This window comes from Bubalus bubalis, chromosome 3, assembly GCF_019923935.1.
Source record: "Bubalus bubalis isolate 160015118507 breed Murrah chromosome 3, NDDB_SH_1, whole genome shotgun sequence".
Classification (NCBI taxonomy): domain Eukaryota; kingdom Metazoa; phylum Chordata; class Mammalia; order Artiodactyla; family Bovidae; genus Bubalus; species Bubalus bubalis.
This window is the reverse complement of record NC_059159.1, coordinates 82038970-82056342: the sequence shown is the minus strand read 5'-3', so window position 1 is coordinate 82056342 and position 17373 is coordinate 82038970. Positions and strand designations below refer to the sequence as shown.

At 38.4% G+C, this 17373-nt stretch overlaps 1 long non-coding RNA gene across 4 annotated transcripts in view; it reads left to right on the top strand.

Annotated features, from left to right (window-relative positions):
* The window catches only part of LOC123332766, a 404401-nt gene that overhangs the window by 378390 nt on the left and 8638 nt on the right, over nt 1-17373 (top strand). The window lies entirely within an intron of this gene.

Sequence of the window (17373 nt, the reverse complement as noted above, 5' to 3'; positions counted from 1 at the left end):
CAGGGTTCTAACTGTTGCTTCTTGACCCTCATTCAGGTTTATTAGGAGACGGGTAAGATGGTCTGGTATTCCCATCTCCTTAAGAGCTTTCCACAGTTTGTTATGATTCACACAGTCAAAGGCTTTAGCATAGTTGATGAAACAGAGGTAGATGCTTTTTCTGGAATTCCCTTGATTTCTCTATGATCTAGTGAATGTTGGCGATTTGATCTCTGGTTCCTCTGCCTTATCTAAACCCAGGTTGGACATCTGGGAATTCTTGGTTTGCATAATGCTGAAGCCTAGCATGCAAGATTTTAAGCATGACTACTAGCATGTGAGATGAGTGCAATTGTCTGATGATCAACACATTATTTAGTACTACCCTTCTTGGGAATTGGGATGAGGATTGATTTTTTCCAGTCCTGTGGCCACTGCTGGGTCTTCCAGATTTGGTGACATATTGAGTGCAACACTTTGATAGCATCAACTTAGGGTTTTGGACAGCTCTGCTGGAATTCTATCACATCCACCAGCTTTTTTTGTCAGCAGTGCTTCCTGAGGTCCACTAGACTTCACATTCCAGAATGTCTGGCTCTGGGTGACTGCCCACACCATCATAGTTATCCAGTTCATTAAAATATTTTTGTACAGTTCTTCCTTGTATTCTTTCCATCCACTGGAGGAGGGAATGGCAAACTACCCCAGTACACTTGCCATGAGAACTTCATGAGCTGTATAAAATACAAAATTATAATTATTGCCTGATAAAGGATAGGATGGTTGGTAGGTATCCGCAAATGTCTAGAACACTGTTTTTCTCAGATTTCAATTTTTCTTTAGCTCCCAGATGTCTGTTCATTTTGCTTGAAATCTATATCCTAATACATAAGTTCCTTTACTTGCTGACCATAATCAAGTCTAATCATGCATCCTTTCCTGATCTCCTCTCCTTTTACACATAAAACTTGTGTTCCAGGTATACTAACTGCATAGTATTCCCCAACAGATTGTTTCTCACATTCCTCCATGTCTGATTTTTAATATGAAACATTTTGGAGCATTTAAAATATATGCAAAAGACATAATAACAGCTGTATACCCACTACTGAGACTAAACAGTTAGTAACATTTTACCATATTTGTTTTCAGATCTCTGTTTTGTTGCAGATGTAAAATATTACAAATCGAGCTGAATGCTGTACATGTCAATTGCATTTGTGTTTTAGACTCTGTTTACATATTTAAGTAGTTATGAACAATATTAACTGTACTTTATGGAGAACCCCAAATGGCAATATATACTTAAGGAGGCAGCTCAGTTTTCCCAAAAGGGAATTGTGACTGTGAAAATTCATCACTCATATCTCTGTCACAGAGAACATAGTTGACTGATGTCCACAGCTGCTGCCCACTTGATCTGCCTCCAAGTTGAGGCCTTTCTTTTGCAATACTGTCTCAGCCAATGACTGAACCCCTAGAGTCCCCACTGAGGTACCGATGCAGTTGTTTCGTGTACCATGTGGAATCCCTTTAATGGACCACTTTAGTTCAAGGACTCCTCACTGGTCTAGGCAGCACTTTCTTAGATCTACAATATGATCAGAAACCCTTCCTCACCACTCCCTCTTTCCCCCTCTCCTCCCACTACATGTGGTCTGAAGGCTCCTCTATTTATTCCTCCTTTCTCCACTCTAGCCTCTAACATGCTTTCCCCATTAAATCACCTTTGGGTCTAATCTTGCCTTGATCTTTACTTCTCTGAGGAACTGAACACAGCGATATTTGAATACCAACCTGGATGGCATAAATGTGACTGCCTTACTCTAGAGAAGTAACACTTGTCTGGCAGTTCTGTAGACATTCCCTTTATTCCCCTCATTTCATTTCACATCTACTCTTACCATCATTCTCAGTATTGTGTCTAAAGGTGGACTTCTGTTATTCTACTCTCCAGAAAGTAAAACCACCTGTTTTTCACAGAAGTGGCCTCCCTGTATAAGTCAAGAAGAGGACCAGGAGTCTAAGAATGTCTAATTCACAGATTCTCCTGATTTGTTGACACCCTCCCCCATACCAGCTTAAGTATTGAGATTCGGCTTGATTCTTATTGCTCATCTTCATCCCCATTCTACCATGTGAACCTGACTCCTAAACATACTTGGAAACAGAGTGTGCACACTTGCATTCACAGGGTCAGTGAGGCTTTAGCTTATTCATTCCACTAAATTTATTGCCACCAATCTACCTAGTTTCTCTCTATGAAAATTTTATTTCATTTTCCTTTCAATCATCTCTGCAATGTTTTATTCAACAAACATTTACTGATCATCCACTATGAACTAAGATTTGAGCTTAGTGCTGAGGATACATAAGCAAAGACAAAAGCAATCTGTCTTCCCTATGGAGTTTATAATCTAAATGGGTAGACAGATGGTTATTGAATAAATGTAAAATCACAATGGCTGATGTGTTTTACAAGTTGTGGATGTAGAGATCAATGGTGTTATGAGACTGTGTAACATGAAATCTGACTTACGAGGTCAGGAAAACAGTGAATGCATTTTCATTTGAAAGAAAACTAAGAATTAAGAATATATTGCAATAGGAGAAATCACATGCCAAAGTCCTTTAGCAGTTATCTGCTGATTGCAACTCCAGGGAGGTGGAAGGTAAAGAGGAGACGAGGAGTGAGAAGGAGAGATAAGGTTGAAAATGGGACACCTACCATACTCTCAGAAAAGATGAAGTATTTATGTGATGACTGGTGTTGAAGATAGTGAAGTTGAAGCTATCCAGACCATCCTTATAGCCTTCAGTGAGGAAAGGTTTCATAGGAAAGACCATTGTGGCTTACAAGTATCCATTTCAGTTCTATACGTCCTTAAACCACATCTGGAATTCTTGCTAATTTTGAATATAGACACTTTTTTTTTAGAGTCAGCCGAATATGTTCTATTCTAAATGTTTTAGAGTCATTTAAAATTTATATATAAGTTGTTTGGCATAATATAAAACCTGGGACTTAAAGAAATGCTTGCCATCTTTGAATAACTGAAAGATTATGGATAGACTAGTCTGTTGGCTACAGGACTCAGAAGCAGAGTTAGAGTAGAAGCTTCATGGAGTACTGTTATTGTTTAGTCAGTAAGTCCTGTTCGACTCTTTTGTGACCCCATGGACTGTAACCCACCAGGCTCCTCTGTCCATGGGATTTTCCAGGCAAGAATACTGGAGTGGGTTGCCATTTCCTTCTTATGGAGTACAGTTTAGTCCTAATAGAAAAACAAAATAGAAAAGACAAATAAGAGCAAAAAAACAAAAAAACATTTTGCCATTGACTTAAAGACTTAAAATGGAATTGATTGATTCAGAATGAATTTCCCATCAATGAAGGGAAATACTACGGTAAACAGTCATTTCCGGGGATATCTTATTTGCATTTTTATATGTGGTCATGAAGAGGGAAATGTTAATACAACAGATGATAGTTGAATCAGATAACCTTGAAGGATACCTGCTTTTTGGATTCCATGAATCTAACTTCTGTTGCTACCCTAGTTCAGTTCTTGGCCACTTAAACATCACCACTTTTTTTTTTTTTTTTTTTTGTCTGCAGGAAGCCTAGGCAGTTCTTTCGCCTGAGGCTTAAGATCTGAATGAGCTGGATGTTGCTCTTTTACTTTTTTCAAAATGGAAAATATGTTTTTGGTTTGTAAATGCACTCAGAGGCACAGGAATGGGCACTGAAATTATTATTTTTTAAATGAAATAAAAATAGAGCTGACAGCTAAAGAACTTTCACAGCAGTTATTATGATGTGTTATTATTAGCAGCAGCATGTGGTGACATTTTAGGCTCTAAATTCGCAGAAATACTTCCTGGATCATAGATATTCCAGATGCTAAGGGGAAGGAAACAGAAATGCTGGTGTCTGGCTTCACATGAGAGAATTTAAAAACCAAATGAAATAAGAAGGTGGATAATTTTGTACTAGATAGTAGAGACTGATTTATCTCTATCCCTAGGCATTGAAGGGTTAATTCTCAGACTTTGCTACAAATGTAAATACCTGCCACCAAGAACAAAATATTCTGAGGAATATATTTGACTCTTTAAGCATATGAAATCTGTCATATTATTAGTGACTTAACAGCAGACTATATCGTGTTTCATGGATTTAGTCAGCATGAGCCCTCTAAAACACAGCTGAACCGAGTGAAAATCTAACATGATGTGGCCTCATTTCCAACCAGAAAAGGCTTCTGTATGCATATAAGCTTTCAGATTTTCCTGAAGAGGTTTCCTGCTTTTAGTAGTAAATTTCTTATAGCAGAAATTGGATGTTGACATTCTATACGTGGAATTAAGACAGCGGAGTGTATTCATTAAAAGTGTGGCTTTGGAATCAGTGAGCTGCTTCCATGGCTCTGCTCATCACTAGATATGTACTCCTGGGAAGTTGATTCCTCTCTTCAAACCTTTCTTTCCTCATCTGTAATATGTAATAATAGTGGTCCCTACCTCATGGGATGTATTTAGTTTTATTCAGTTCAGTTCAGTTGCTCAGTCATGTCCGACTCTTTGCGACCCCATGAATCACAGCACGCCAGGCCTCCCTGTCCATCACCAACTCCCAAAGTTCACCCAGACTCACGTCCATTGAGTTAGTGATGCCATCCAGCCATCTCATCCTCTGTCGTCCCCTTCTCCTCCTGCCCCCAATCCCTCCCAGCATCGAGTCTTTTCCAATGAGTTAACTCTTTTCATGAGGTGGCCAAAGTACTGAAGTTTCATCTTTAGCATCATTCCTTCCAAAGAAATCCCAGGGCTGATCTCCTTCAGAATGGACTGGTTGGATCTCCTTGCAAATCAAGTCTTTCAGTGTATGTATGGCAATGTCACACAATTGGCAAGTCATGAAACCAAGACTCATACCATACCAGGCCCTTAAATCACAGGGAACAATGCGTAGTCTGAGTCTGATTGCGTACCTCCTGGATTTGAACTCTGGCTCCACCAGTAACTTATTTTGCTACTAAGGCATGTTTGTATTCTTAGTATAGAAGCCGACTCAGAGTCTTCAATGTGCTATTTGTTTTTATTTTACAAATGTTAACCTAGCAGTGCTATTCAGGATGGATTATGAAACCCTTTAAAGAAGTTGAATAAAAGGAAATTTGTTGTATCAGATGGGAATTTGTTTGGCTCTTACAGAAATTCTCACAAACAGTGACTTAAACAGTTAGGGTGTTTACTTTTTGTCACAAAATGAATATTTGCATATAGTGGTCAAGGGGTCATGCTGTAGCTCCATCATGTCATTAGGGGCTTGAGATCTATCCTGTCTGCTTGCCCATCCTCAGCCTGGGGTTGTGCCCCTCTGTGGTGACAAGTCTGTTGTTCCACCTTCCTATTCAGGTACCAGGCAGGAGGTGGAAGGGCAAAGAAAAAAAAGGCACATGCTGTTTCTGACATCCACGTAAATCCTGAAAAGCAACTTATTTTTACCTCTCATTGGTCAAAACCCTTTAGATTATCCTCTATCAGGAGTCTGGGAAACAAAGTTTTAGTGAATACAGTGTTACCACTATTAAATGAAATTTTTTGTTGTTAATATGGATAATATAGAAGAGACAAATGGACATTGGGACAATGTAATCTCAGACAAAGTATAGAAAAATGGATTTGATGCTAAACTGCCTACTCGCACTCTCATTGTTAGGTTTAATTCTTCAAATCCTTTAGTAGCCATAAATCGTCCTATTTGCAGATGATGGTAAAGGTTAGTATGTCCCAATGCTGTGAATAGATACGGTCTGTATTTGTCTGGTTCCGAGTTCTATGAAGGGCCTCCCAGATGGCGCTAGTGTTAAAGAACCTGCCTGCCAATGCAGGAGACATAAGAGATATGGGTTCACTCCTTGGGTTGAGAAGATCCCCTGGAGGAGGGTGTGGAAACCCACTCCAGTGTTCATGGAGAATCCCACGGACAGAGGAGCCTGGCAGGCTACAGTCATAGGGTCACAAAGAATCATATGCAACTGAAGCGGCTTAGTACGCACACACAAGTTCTTTGCACGCTGTGATCTTTGCACTGTACCACCACAGTCTTTCCATTGGGATGCTGTCTCTGATCTGGTAGCAGATCATTGGATTCCTGGCTTTAATCCTTATCATTTATATCTTCTCAGAAATGGCAGGTATATGGTTAACTGTGCTGCTGCTGCTGAACTGAAATATAAGTATGTGTACATTGTAAAAGGTGGTTATATCGTGGGGCAGGGTTGTCCTGTGAACAGAGCAATTAACTCAGATGTAGGAAAGCTAGGGTCTTATGCTTTGTTTCATCTCTGCTGACAATGGTAGTTAACTTTTCAGGTCCTGAACTATTCCCATTTGTGAGACAGAAAAGGTGATCTGACCCTCATATCTGACCCTGTTCTTGTAAAGATAAAATTAGACAGTAGATGTGAAAGTACTTTTCGGAAGTTTAAGTGCTTGCTATACAAATACAGGGAATTATTATTATTGATCTAGTAGCCCAGAGTGGCAGTCTGCCTGATCCTCTATCAGAGGCTTAATTGAACAGTTTCAGTGTAGACATCTAAGCTGACAGCATTTGAAGACTGATTCTCCTCTCTGACAAAGCCCAAGAACTAGACAAAGGCATTCTCTTCTCTCTGGTGCTTGCCTGTGAGGGTGTTTTCGGCACCTTCTAGAAAATAAATGTAAACCTCAGTCTTTAAAATGAGATATCCACTCCTCACAGACCCATTGAAGATTATTTGTGTGAAGAGTGTGTGAGACACAATTTTCTCTTTATATTTCTTCTAAATAAAATAAAATATGATTTAATTTACTGTGGCAACAATAATTTATTAAGTGGTTACTACATCTCAGATATTGTACTTGTGCCTGGGGACACAGCAGGAAACAAGAAAAATATGGTTCCTACCTTCATGGATTTTCTAATCTATCATGGAAGAATAATATTAGACAGTTAATTAAACATTTCATGTTTCATTAGGCACCTCAGTATGTCACAAATCAGTACAAAATGATGTAACGAGGTATAAGAAAGAAGCACAATGGAAACTTTCTTTGTACATTGAATACTTACACACACACACACACACACACACACATGCCTTTTCACACTCATGAGAAATGTGCCCTAAGAATTCTTAATTTTATAAATCCATAAAGTCAATTTTAAAATGTGATTTTTACCCCAAATTCAGAAAAGTATGCATAAAAAATTCAACTGACCAATAAGAACCTTACTGATTTTAGAAAAGCAATACTGAAAAAATTCATAAAACTGTAATGATAAAGTCTTTGTTAGGTTACATCATTATATTTTTATTAACATTGATAAAGACTTTGGAATACCTGAAGACAGAAAGGAATTACATGAATATGATGCATGCCTAAGTGTGTAGCTATGTATCATGCTGGTAATAAATAGACAAAGGGAATATAAAGTTAGGTCATCACAGAGAAGCAGGGACCTTTGACCTTTCTCTTGAGGTTATCTTCCTTTAAGCTGAACACTTGCTTTGGCTAGTTACTCTATACTTGTACAAAATATTTCAGATCTGAAGGCAAAGCTTCCAAATCAGTGTCATCAAATGAAGATGCCTCTTTTATTTGACAAAAACTATCACTAACAATTCTTAAATGAATTTTTTATCCAATTAATAATAGTTTGTTATTGTTGTTCAGTCGCTCAGTAGTGTCCAACTCTTTGTGACCCCATGGAGCAGTACATCAGGGTTCATGTCCTTCACCATCTCCTGGAACATGCTCAAACTTATGTCCATTGAATGATACCATCCAACCATCTCATCCTCTGTTGTCCCCTTCTCCTCCAGCCTTCTATCTTTCCCAGCATCAGGGTCTTTTCCATGAGTCAGTTCTTTGCAACAGGTGGTCAAAGTATTGGAGCTTCAGCTTCAGCATGAGTACTTCCAAAGAATATTCAGGATTGATTTCTTTAGGATTGACTGGTTTGATCTCCTTGCAGTCTTGAGAGTCTTCTCCAACACCACATTTCAAAGGCATCAATTCTTTGTCACTCAGCCTTCTCACATCCATACATGTCGACTGGAAAAAACCATAGCTTTCACTATGCAGACCTTTGTTGACAATGTAATGTTTCTGCTTTTTAATAGGCTGTTTAGGTTGGTCAAAGCTTTCCTTACAAGGAGGAAGTTTATTTTAATTTCATGACTGCAGTCACTGTCTGCAGTGATTTTGGAGCCCCCACAAATAAAATATGTGACTGATTCCATTGTTTCCCCATCTATTAGCCATGAAGTGAGGGGACTGGATGCCCTGATCTTCAATTTTTGAATGTTGAGTTTTAAGCCAGCTTTTTCATTCTCCTCTTTCACCTTTATCAAGAGGCTCTTCAGTTCCTCTTTGCTTTCTGCCTTAATGATGGAGTCATATGCATATCTGAGGTTATTAATATTTCTTCTGGCAATCTTGATTCCAGCTTTTGCTTCATCCAGTCCAGTATTTCGCATATTGTACTCTGCATTCATTTCAGTTCAGTCGCTCAGTTGTGTCTGACTGTTTACAACCCCATGGACTACAGCACGCCAGGCTTCCTGTCTATCACCAACTACTGGAGCTTACTTAAACAAATGTCCATCGAGTCAGTGATGCCATCCAAAAATCCCATCTTTGTCATCCCCTTCTCCTCCCGCTTTCAATCTTTCCCAGCATCAGGAGCTTTTCTAATGAGTCTGTTCTTTACATCAGGTGGCCAAATACTGGAGTTTCAGATTCTGCATCAGTCCTTCCAATGCATATTCAGGACTGATTTTCTTTAGGATGGACTGGTTGGATCTCTTTCCAGTCCAAGGGACTCTCAAGAGTCTTCTCCAACACCACAGTTCAAAAGCATCATTTCTTCAGCACTCAGCTTTCTTTATAGTCCAGCTGTCACATCCATATATGACTATTGGAAAAACGATACTTTTGACAAGATGGACCTTTGCTGGAAAAGTAATATCTCTTCTTTTAATATGCTGTCTAGGCTGGTCATAACTTTTCTTCCAAGGAGTAAACATCTTTTAATTTCATGGCTGCAGTCACCATCTGCAGTGATTTTGAAGCCCAAGAAAATAAAGTCTGCCCTGTTTCCATTGTTTCCCCATCTATTTGCCATGAAATGGTGGGACCAGGTGCCATAATCTTAGTTTTTTGAATGTTGAGGTATAAGCCAACTTTTTCACTCTCCTCTTTCATTTTCATCAACATACTTTTTAGTTCTTCTTTGCTTTCTGCTATAAGGGTGGTTTTCTCTGTATATCTAATGTTATTGATATTTCTCTTGGCAATCTTATTCCAGCCCAACATTTTTCAAGAAGTACTCTGCATATAAGTTAAATAAGCAGGTGACAATATACAGCCTTGATGTACTCCTTTCCTATCTTGGAACCAGTGTGTTGTTCTATGTCTAGTTCTAACTGTTGCTTTTTAACCTGCATACAGATATCTCAGGAGGCAGGTCAGGTGGTCTTGTATTCCCATCACTTTAAGAATTTTCCACAGTTTGTTGTGATCCATACAGTTAAAGGCTTTGGCATAGTCAATAAAGCAGTTCAGTTCAGTTCAGTTGCTCAGTCATGTCCCACTCTTTGCGACCCCATGAACCGCAGCAGCCAGGCATCCCTGCCATCACCAACTGCTGGAGTCTACTCAAACCCATGACCACTGAGTCTGTGATGCCATCCAAACATCTCATCCTCTATTGTCCCCTTCTCCTCCTGCTTTCAGTCTTTCCCAGCATCAGGGTCTTTTCAAATGAGTCAGCTCTTCACATCAGGTGGCCAAAATATTGGAGTTTCAGCTTCAGCATCAGTCCTTCCAATGAACACCCAGGACTGATCTCCTTTAGGATGAACTGGTTGGATCTCCTTGCAGTCCAAGGGACTCTCAAGAGTCTTCTTCAACACCACAGTTCAAAAGCAACAATTCTTCAGTGTTCAGCTTTCTTTATAGTCCGATTCCCACATCCATACATGACTACTGGAGAAACCATAGCCTTGACCAGACAGATCTTTGTTGGCAAAGTAATGTCTCTGCTTTTTAATATTCTGTCTAGGTTGGTCATAACTTTCCTTCCAAGGAGTAAGTGTCTTTTAATTTCATGGCTGCAATCACCATCTGCAGTGATTTTGGAGCCCCCAAAAATAAAGTCTGACACTGTTTCCACTGTTTTCCCATCTATTTCCCATGAAGTGATGGGACCAGATGCCATGATCTTCGTTTTCTGAATGTTGAGTTTTAAGCCAACTTTTTCACTCTCCACTTTCACTTTCATCAACAGGCTTTTGAGTTCCTCTTCACTTTCTGCCATAAGGGTGGTGTCATCTGCAAATCTGAGGTTATTGATATTTCTCCCGGCAATCTTGATTCCAGCTTGTGCTTCTTCCAGCCCAGCATTCCTCATGATGTACTCTGCATATAAGTTCAATAAGCAGGGTGACAATATACAGCTTTGATGTACTCCTTTTCCTATTTGGAACCAGTCTGTTTTTCCATGGCCAGTTCTAACTGTTGCTTCCTGACCTGCATATAGGTTTCTCAAGAGGCAGGTCAGGTGGTCTAGCGTTCCCATCTCTTTCAGAGTTTGCCACAGTTTATTGTGATCCACAGAGTCAAAGGCTTTGGTATAGTCAATAAAGCAGAACTAGATGTTTTTCTGGAACTCTCTTGCTTTTTCCATGATCCAGCAGATGTTGGCAATTTGATCTCTGGTTCCTCTGCCTTTTCTAAAACCTGCTTGAACATCTGGAAGTTCACAGTTCATGTTTTGCTGATGACTGGCTTGGAGAATTTTGAGCATTACTTTCCTAGCGTATGAGATGAGTACAATTGTGTGGTAGTTTGAGCATTCTTTGGTATTGCCTTTCTTTGGGATTGGCATGAAAACTGACTTTTTCAAGTCCTGTGGCCACTGCTCAGTTTTCCAAATTTGCTGACATATTGAGTGCAGATCTTTTACAGCATCATCTTTCAGGATTTTAATAGCTCAACTGGAATTCCATCACCTCTGCTAGCTTTGTTCATAGTGATACTTCCTAAGGCCCACTTGACTTCACATTCCAGGATGTCTGGGTCTAGGTGAGTGTGAGTGATCACACCATTGTGATTATCTGGCTTGTGAAGATCTTTTTTGTACAGTTCTTCTGTGTATTCTTTCCACCTCTTCTTAATGTCTTCTGCTTCAGTTTGGTCCATACCACTTCTGTCCTTTATTGAGCCCATCTTTGCATGAAATATTCCCTTGGTATGTCTAATTTTCTTGAAGAGATCTCTAGTCTTTCCCATTCTATTGTTTTCCTTATTTCTTTGCATTGATCACTGAGGAAGGCTTTCTTATCTCTCCTTGCTATTCTTTGGAACTCTGCATTCAAATGGGTATATCTTTCTTTTTCTCCTTTGTTTATCACCTCTCTTCTTTTCACAGCTATTTGCAAGACCTCCTCAGGCAGCCATTTTACTGTTTTGCATTTCTTTTTCTTGGGGATGGTCTTAATCCCTGTCTCCTGTACCATGTCATGAACCTGTGTCCATAGTTTATCAGGCACTCTATCTATCAGATCCAGTCCCTTAAATCTATTTCTCACTTCCACTGTATAGTCATAAGGAATTTGATTTAGGTCATACCTGAATGGTCTAGTGGTTTTCCCTACTTTCTTCAATTTAAGTCTGAATTTGGCAATATGGAGTTCATGATCTGAGCCACAGTCAGCTCCTGGTCTTGTTTTTGCTGACTGTATAGAGCTTCTCCATCTTTCACTGAAAGGAATATAACCAATCTGATTTTGGTGTTGACTATCTAGTGATGTCCATGTGTACAGTCTTTTCTTGTGTTGTTGGAAGGGGTGTTTGCTATGATCAGTGCATTCTCTTGGCAGAACTCTATTAACCTTTGCCCTGCTTCACTTTATACTCCAAGGCCAAATTTTTCTCTTACTCCAGGTATTTTTTTGACTTCCTACTTTTTTGTTCCCATCCCCTATAATGAAAAGGACATCTTTTGGGGGTGTTAGTTCTAGAAGGTCTTTTAGGTCTTCATAGAACTGTTCGGCTTCTTCAGCATTCCTGGTTGGGGCATAGACTTGGATTACTGTGATATTGAAGCATGTGCCTTGGAAATGAACAGAGATCATTTTGTCGTTTTTGAGATTGCATCCAAGTACTGCCTTTCGGACTCTCTTGTTGACTATGATGGCTACTCCATTTCTTCTAAGGGATTCTTGCACACAGTAGTAGATATAATGGTCATCTGAGTTAAATTCACCCATTCCAGTCCATTTTAGTTCACTGATTCCTAGAATGCAGTGTTCACTCTTGCCTTCTCCTGTTGGATCACTTCCAATTTACCTTAATTCTTGGACCTAACATTCCAGGTTCCTATGCAATATTGCTCTTTACAGCATCAGACCTTGCTTCTATCACCAGTCACATCTACAACTTGGTGTGTTTTTTGCTTTGGCTCCATCCCTTCATTCTTTCTTGAGTTATTTCTCCACTGATCTCCAGGAGCATATTGTGCACCTACTGACCTGGGGAGTTCATCTTTCAGTATCCTATCTTTTTGTCTTTTCATACTTTTCATGGGGTTTTCAAGGCAAGAATACTGAAGTGGTTTGCAATTCCCTTCTTCAGTGGACCACAATCTGTCAGACCTCTCCAGCATGACCTGCCTGTCTTGGGTGGCCCCATATGGCATGGCTTCATTTCACTGAGTTAGACAAGGCTGTGGTCCGTGTGATCTGATTGGCTCATTGCCTGTAATTGCCCTGTCTCTGCACCTAGCATCTTACTTGGGTTTCTCTTACCTTGGACGTGGGGTATCTCTTCAGGGCTGCTCCAGCAAAGCGCAGCTGCTGCTCCTTACCTTGGATGAGGGGTAGCTCCTCTCAACTGCAGCCCCTGACCTTGGACGAGGGGTAGCTCCTGCACCCTCGCAGCTGCAGCTCTAAATCCATCTTGAGCATCTGCCACTTCTAATCCTCCACTTCTAAATCCATCTTAAACATCTGGAAGTTCTTGGTTCATGTACTGTTGAAGCCTAGCTTGGAGAATTTTGATCATGACCTGGCTAACATGTGAAAAGAGTGCAAATTTGTGGTAGTTTGAACAAATTTTGGCATTGCCCTTCTTTGGTATTGGAATGAATAATGACCTTCTCCAGTTGTGACAACTGGTCAGTTTAACGTCTCTTCTAAATGTTAATCCATATATATATTATGTATCTCTCTTTTTTAGCCCAGGCCTAATAGTAAATTTTACCTATTATTCTACCTTGATATTTTAAAATATAGAAGTTTTATTTCAAGAGATCAACTATAGTATATTATATATGAAAACATGGGTATAATTATATAGAAAAGACCTTAGAATGATTCGCAGCCTACCCTTAGATATCTTGAGTGTGGCCTCCGTCCACTGACCCCATCCATGCCAAGAGTGGGGGCTTCTGACTTAAGTTTGAGGACTAATTCTACAGACAGCATTGAGGCCTTCATGTTGACTCCTGATATGGGTCATGTTTATATGATAATGTGATGAAAACTCTTATATGATTTATGTATATGATGTTCTAATTGAAAACTTTATTGCATGTAATAAATTTTTGATTGTTTATCAAGATGAACATTTCATGAAATGGTATGAGAAAGGGTTCATCAAGTTATATCCCATAGGCCAAGCTGGCTCATTGCTTATTTGTGCAAATAAAGTTTTATGGGAACACAGTCATGTTCATTTGTTTATGGCTGCTTTCCTACTGTGAGGGCAGTTTTAATTGTAACAAAGACTATCTGTCCCACAAAGTTGAAAATATTTACAATAGATCCCTTTACAGAGAAAAGTTTATTTACTCCTGATGTAAGATATGTACCATCTCTTATTTTTCTGGGCCCAGTAAAATAAATGAATTGCATTGTTGACTTTGATCTCTAATAGATACTGCTTGGGACCTTGGAGTTGTACAGTCCCATGTTTGAATTCCGGCCCCCCTGTTTACAATTTGTAGGATATTTATTCTATTGTTCACCAGTTGAAAGCTTTTATTTCCTCTCATAGTAAGTGAGCTCATAATACCTATCTCACAAGGATGTGGTGAGGACTATATAAAAACATGTTCAAGCACAGTGCTTGGCATATGCAAGAGCATAATTTTTACAATATTTTACAGTGTAAAGAAAATTAATACCATCAGGGTATTAAGAACTTGAGAATGAAAACAGAGCTTAAAATTAAGGTCAGAATTAGGTGAGTGTTTAGGTGGGTCACCAAAACTTTGGGTCGCTGGAGAGAATACAGAACTGCTGGGCCATCGATACTATCATCTAGTCTCAGCATCTCTGAAAGTGATTCACCTTCCTTCAGATTGGAACTAGTGAAATTTTATAATTCATAATTTCTTGATAAAATAGAGGAATAGATTTTCTTCTCTTTAAAAGACTGAATGGTAAATAGTGTCTGGAGTAGTGGGGATATGAGGAGTCTTCCCTCTCTTCTTAGGGTACATAATCAACCTGATTATGTTTATTCTGTTAGCAACAAGTGTAGGAACATTCAAAACTGGCTTAGCTGTGGTCTCAGCATTGATTTCAAAACATGGATATAAGAGCAGTAAAGTGCAGTTTTCCTCTGACACATAGATACTCCTTCCCTCAACTGTTGCCTTTATATGCCCATATTCCATGGTGGATTTGGTCACTTTTATATACAACAATTCATATTTTTCTCATATAAAAGAAGACTTAAGGTTTCTCTGAAATCTTCCTTCGTTTAAGTAATCTGGGAGAGATTTCTTTACAGTGCCTCAGATCTTCTAGAATAAGCAATAATGGTATCAATTCATTCTTTCTTTGCTGGTTATAATATATGAAATATTAAAGATTATTTATACAGTCCTACTGTCTAACTCTAATGCGTAAAATGTATTTTGATGATGATAAATTCCATGGCTTGCTCTTTAGACATCACAGTCAATAGCATAACAATCTTTATGAATCATGTCAAAGTTTTGTTGGCTGATCCTGTAATAGGGGGACATTTGTTTCACAATAATATTGCTGAAATATATTAGCAATAATTTGTTACCACATGGTAAATGCATTAATTTGTATCACATCTTATAAATGTGTATGAAAGGAGATTAAGATGAATATGGATGCTGGCATTAACATTTGGTGATTTTTTTTGTTTGTTTACAAGACACTTTTGTGTCTATTTTCACCATCTCTTAATTTTCTGGACTCAAGGACACCTAGAACATTCCCATAAGTTCACCATGATCCTGAGTATCAGACGCTTAGTGCTGATAAACAGGGTCACTGTTGCTTTGCCACTTATTACTGGGGAGTATGATGAATATGCAGGGCCATTTGCACTGAGCTTTGAATCTGCTTGGTCTATTCATGATGTAAAGAAGCATCTGCTTCCCTAAGTCACTCAAACAAATTCCAAAAATGAAAGGTGAAAATATCCAAAAGTTGTTGGATTTTATTTTTCTAAAATTTACTAGTGCTCCACATCAAGGAGATTTACGAGCAATTGCTTGTGAGGGAAATGATAGATGAAAACTGAAAGCAATGACAAAACATCACTTATGTAAAGAAAATAACTTGTTTTTCCTCTTCCTAAGAGAGGCAAAAAAGTTATTGTACCAGGTTTCTGAGTAGATATTGAACAAGTTCTTAAGGAAAATTTCTGCAACCTTGACATAGGCCATAATGTCTTTTAATTATGGTGATTAAAACAAACAGTACCCCAGACTGTTTTCTTCACATACAGATTTTTTAACCTTTTCATTGAAAAAAATACCCAACTCTCTTATTTCACCCCTGGCCTCACCTCTCCTTCTCCTCCTTTTCCCAAAACAACTAGATTTCTTTATATGCGGTATGAAGACACCTATTTGAAAGGGTTAGAACAGTGATTTTTAGAAACTTAGTATGTGTATATGTGTGTGTATACTGCAAAGACTATCACAAGAGGAATTAAACTTGGACAATATAGCCTTTAATGAATAGAACTGAGTTTAAACTATTGAGGGACAAATTTTGACTTCGTATATGATTGATATTTCTATGTCAGAAATATCTAATATTGGAATGGATTGTCTTAGTGAAATACTGAACTTTCAGTAATTGGAGATATTAAAGCATAAATGCATAACCACTTAGAAGGCATTTTTTGAGACTTAAGAATAGATCTGAGTATCTTTTGAGATACCTTTCAGCTTTGATTTTTATGATATCTACAATGTATATCCACAATGCACATGCACTTAAACAGAGGTGTACTTGTGTGGTAGGCAGGACTATGGATATTCATGATTACCCAATTTTGTGGAATGTTCTAATGTTGGACTTTTAGTGATTACCTTGTTAGAACCAAATGATGGGGCTTACTTTGCAGTAGTTTCTAATGAAAAAATAATCATTATTCTTAACTGTCTTGAAAAGAAGTTAATTTCAGGCAGGAAGAAACAGGGAGAAGTGACTACAGGAACAAATATCTCCATCCTTCTAAACAAGAAGGAGCATTGAGCCTAGAATCTGAAGCATGAAAATCTGAAAATGAAAGTCTGAACTTTTTAAAAGGATCTGAGATTTTCCTTGAAAGGATGAACATTTATGTACACAGATTATATTTAGAAGCACAAATGACAAGTGCTTATTAAGCAATATTATCTGGTACTCTAATGATTGTCTCCTCCCTTAGGAAATCTCATCTTACATTATGTGAGGAAATAAATTGACCTGAAAATGAAGATTCCAAAAACAAAATAATCACCAACATGTATATTTTGGTCTTTGGTGTCTACTTTCATTCCCAAAGGACCCCTTTGCAGTATCTGATATTCCTAAAATTTAATACTTTTATGCTTGATTTAGGATGAATCTGCTATTATGACCTTGTTTTGAATGGCCTGGTGATTTTGACTGGCCTGTTCTTTGGCTCAGCAGTCAATGGGGTAGAATGTATATTTAAGTCTATTAAACGAGGGCACAAACCATCACTTGGAAGAGCTTAATGTTTGCACTAATGAGTTTATCTGCCCTGTCAAACCAGTGGAAGAGATTTTATAAAATACTTCTCTTTTGGAGATAGGACCTTAAAAAATTGATTGCCTCTTTGTTGAAGATATTTCCCCACTGGTCTAATAGAGTCAATGTTAAACATAATGCTAGAAAGGAATGTGAATTTACCCCTCTCTTTTGAAAAAATACATGGATTATTTCACTTGTTTATTATTTCCATGTGACCTCAACTGGAAAACTTCAGCTAAATTTAAAGTAGTATTAGACAATAAAATATCAGTGGATAGGTGTTCTAGACTGTGGTAGA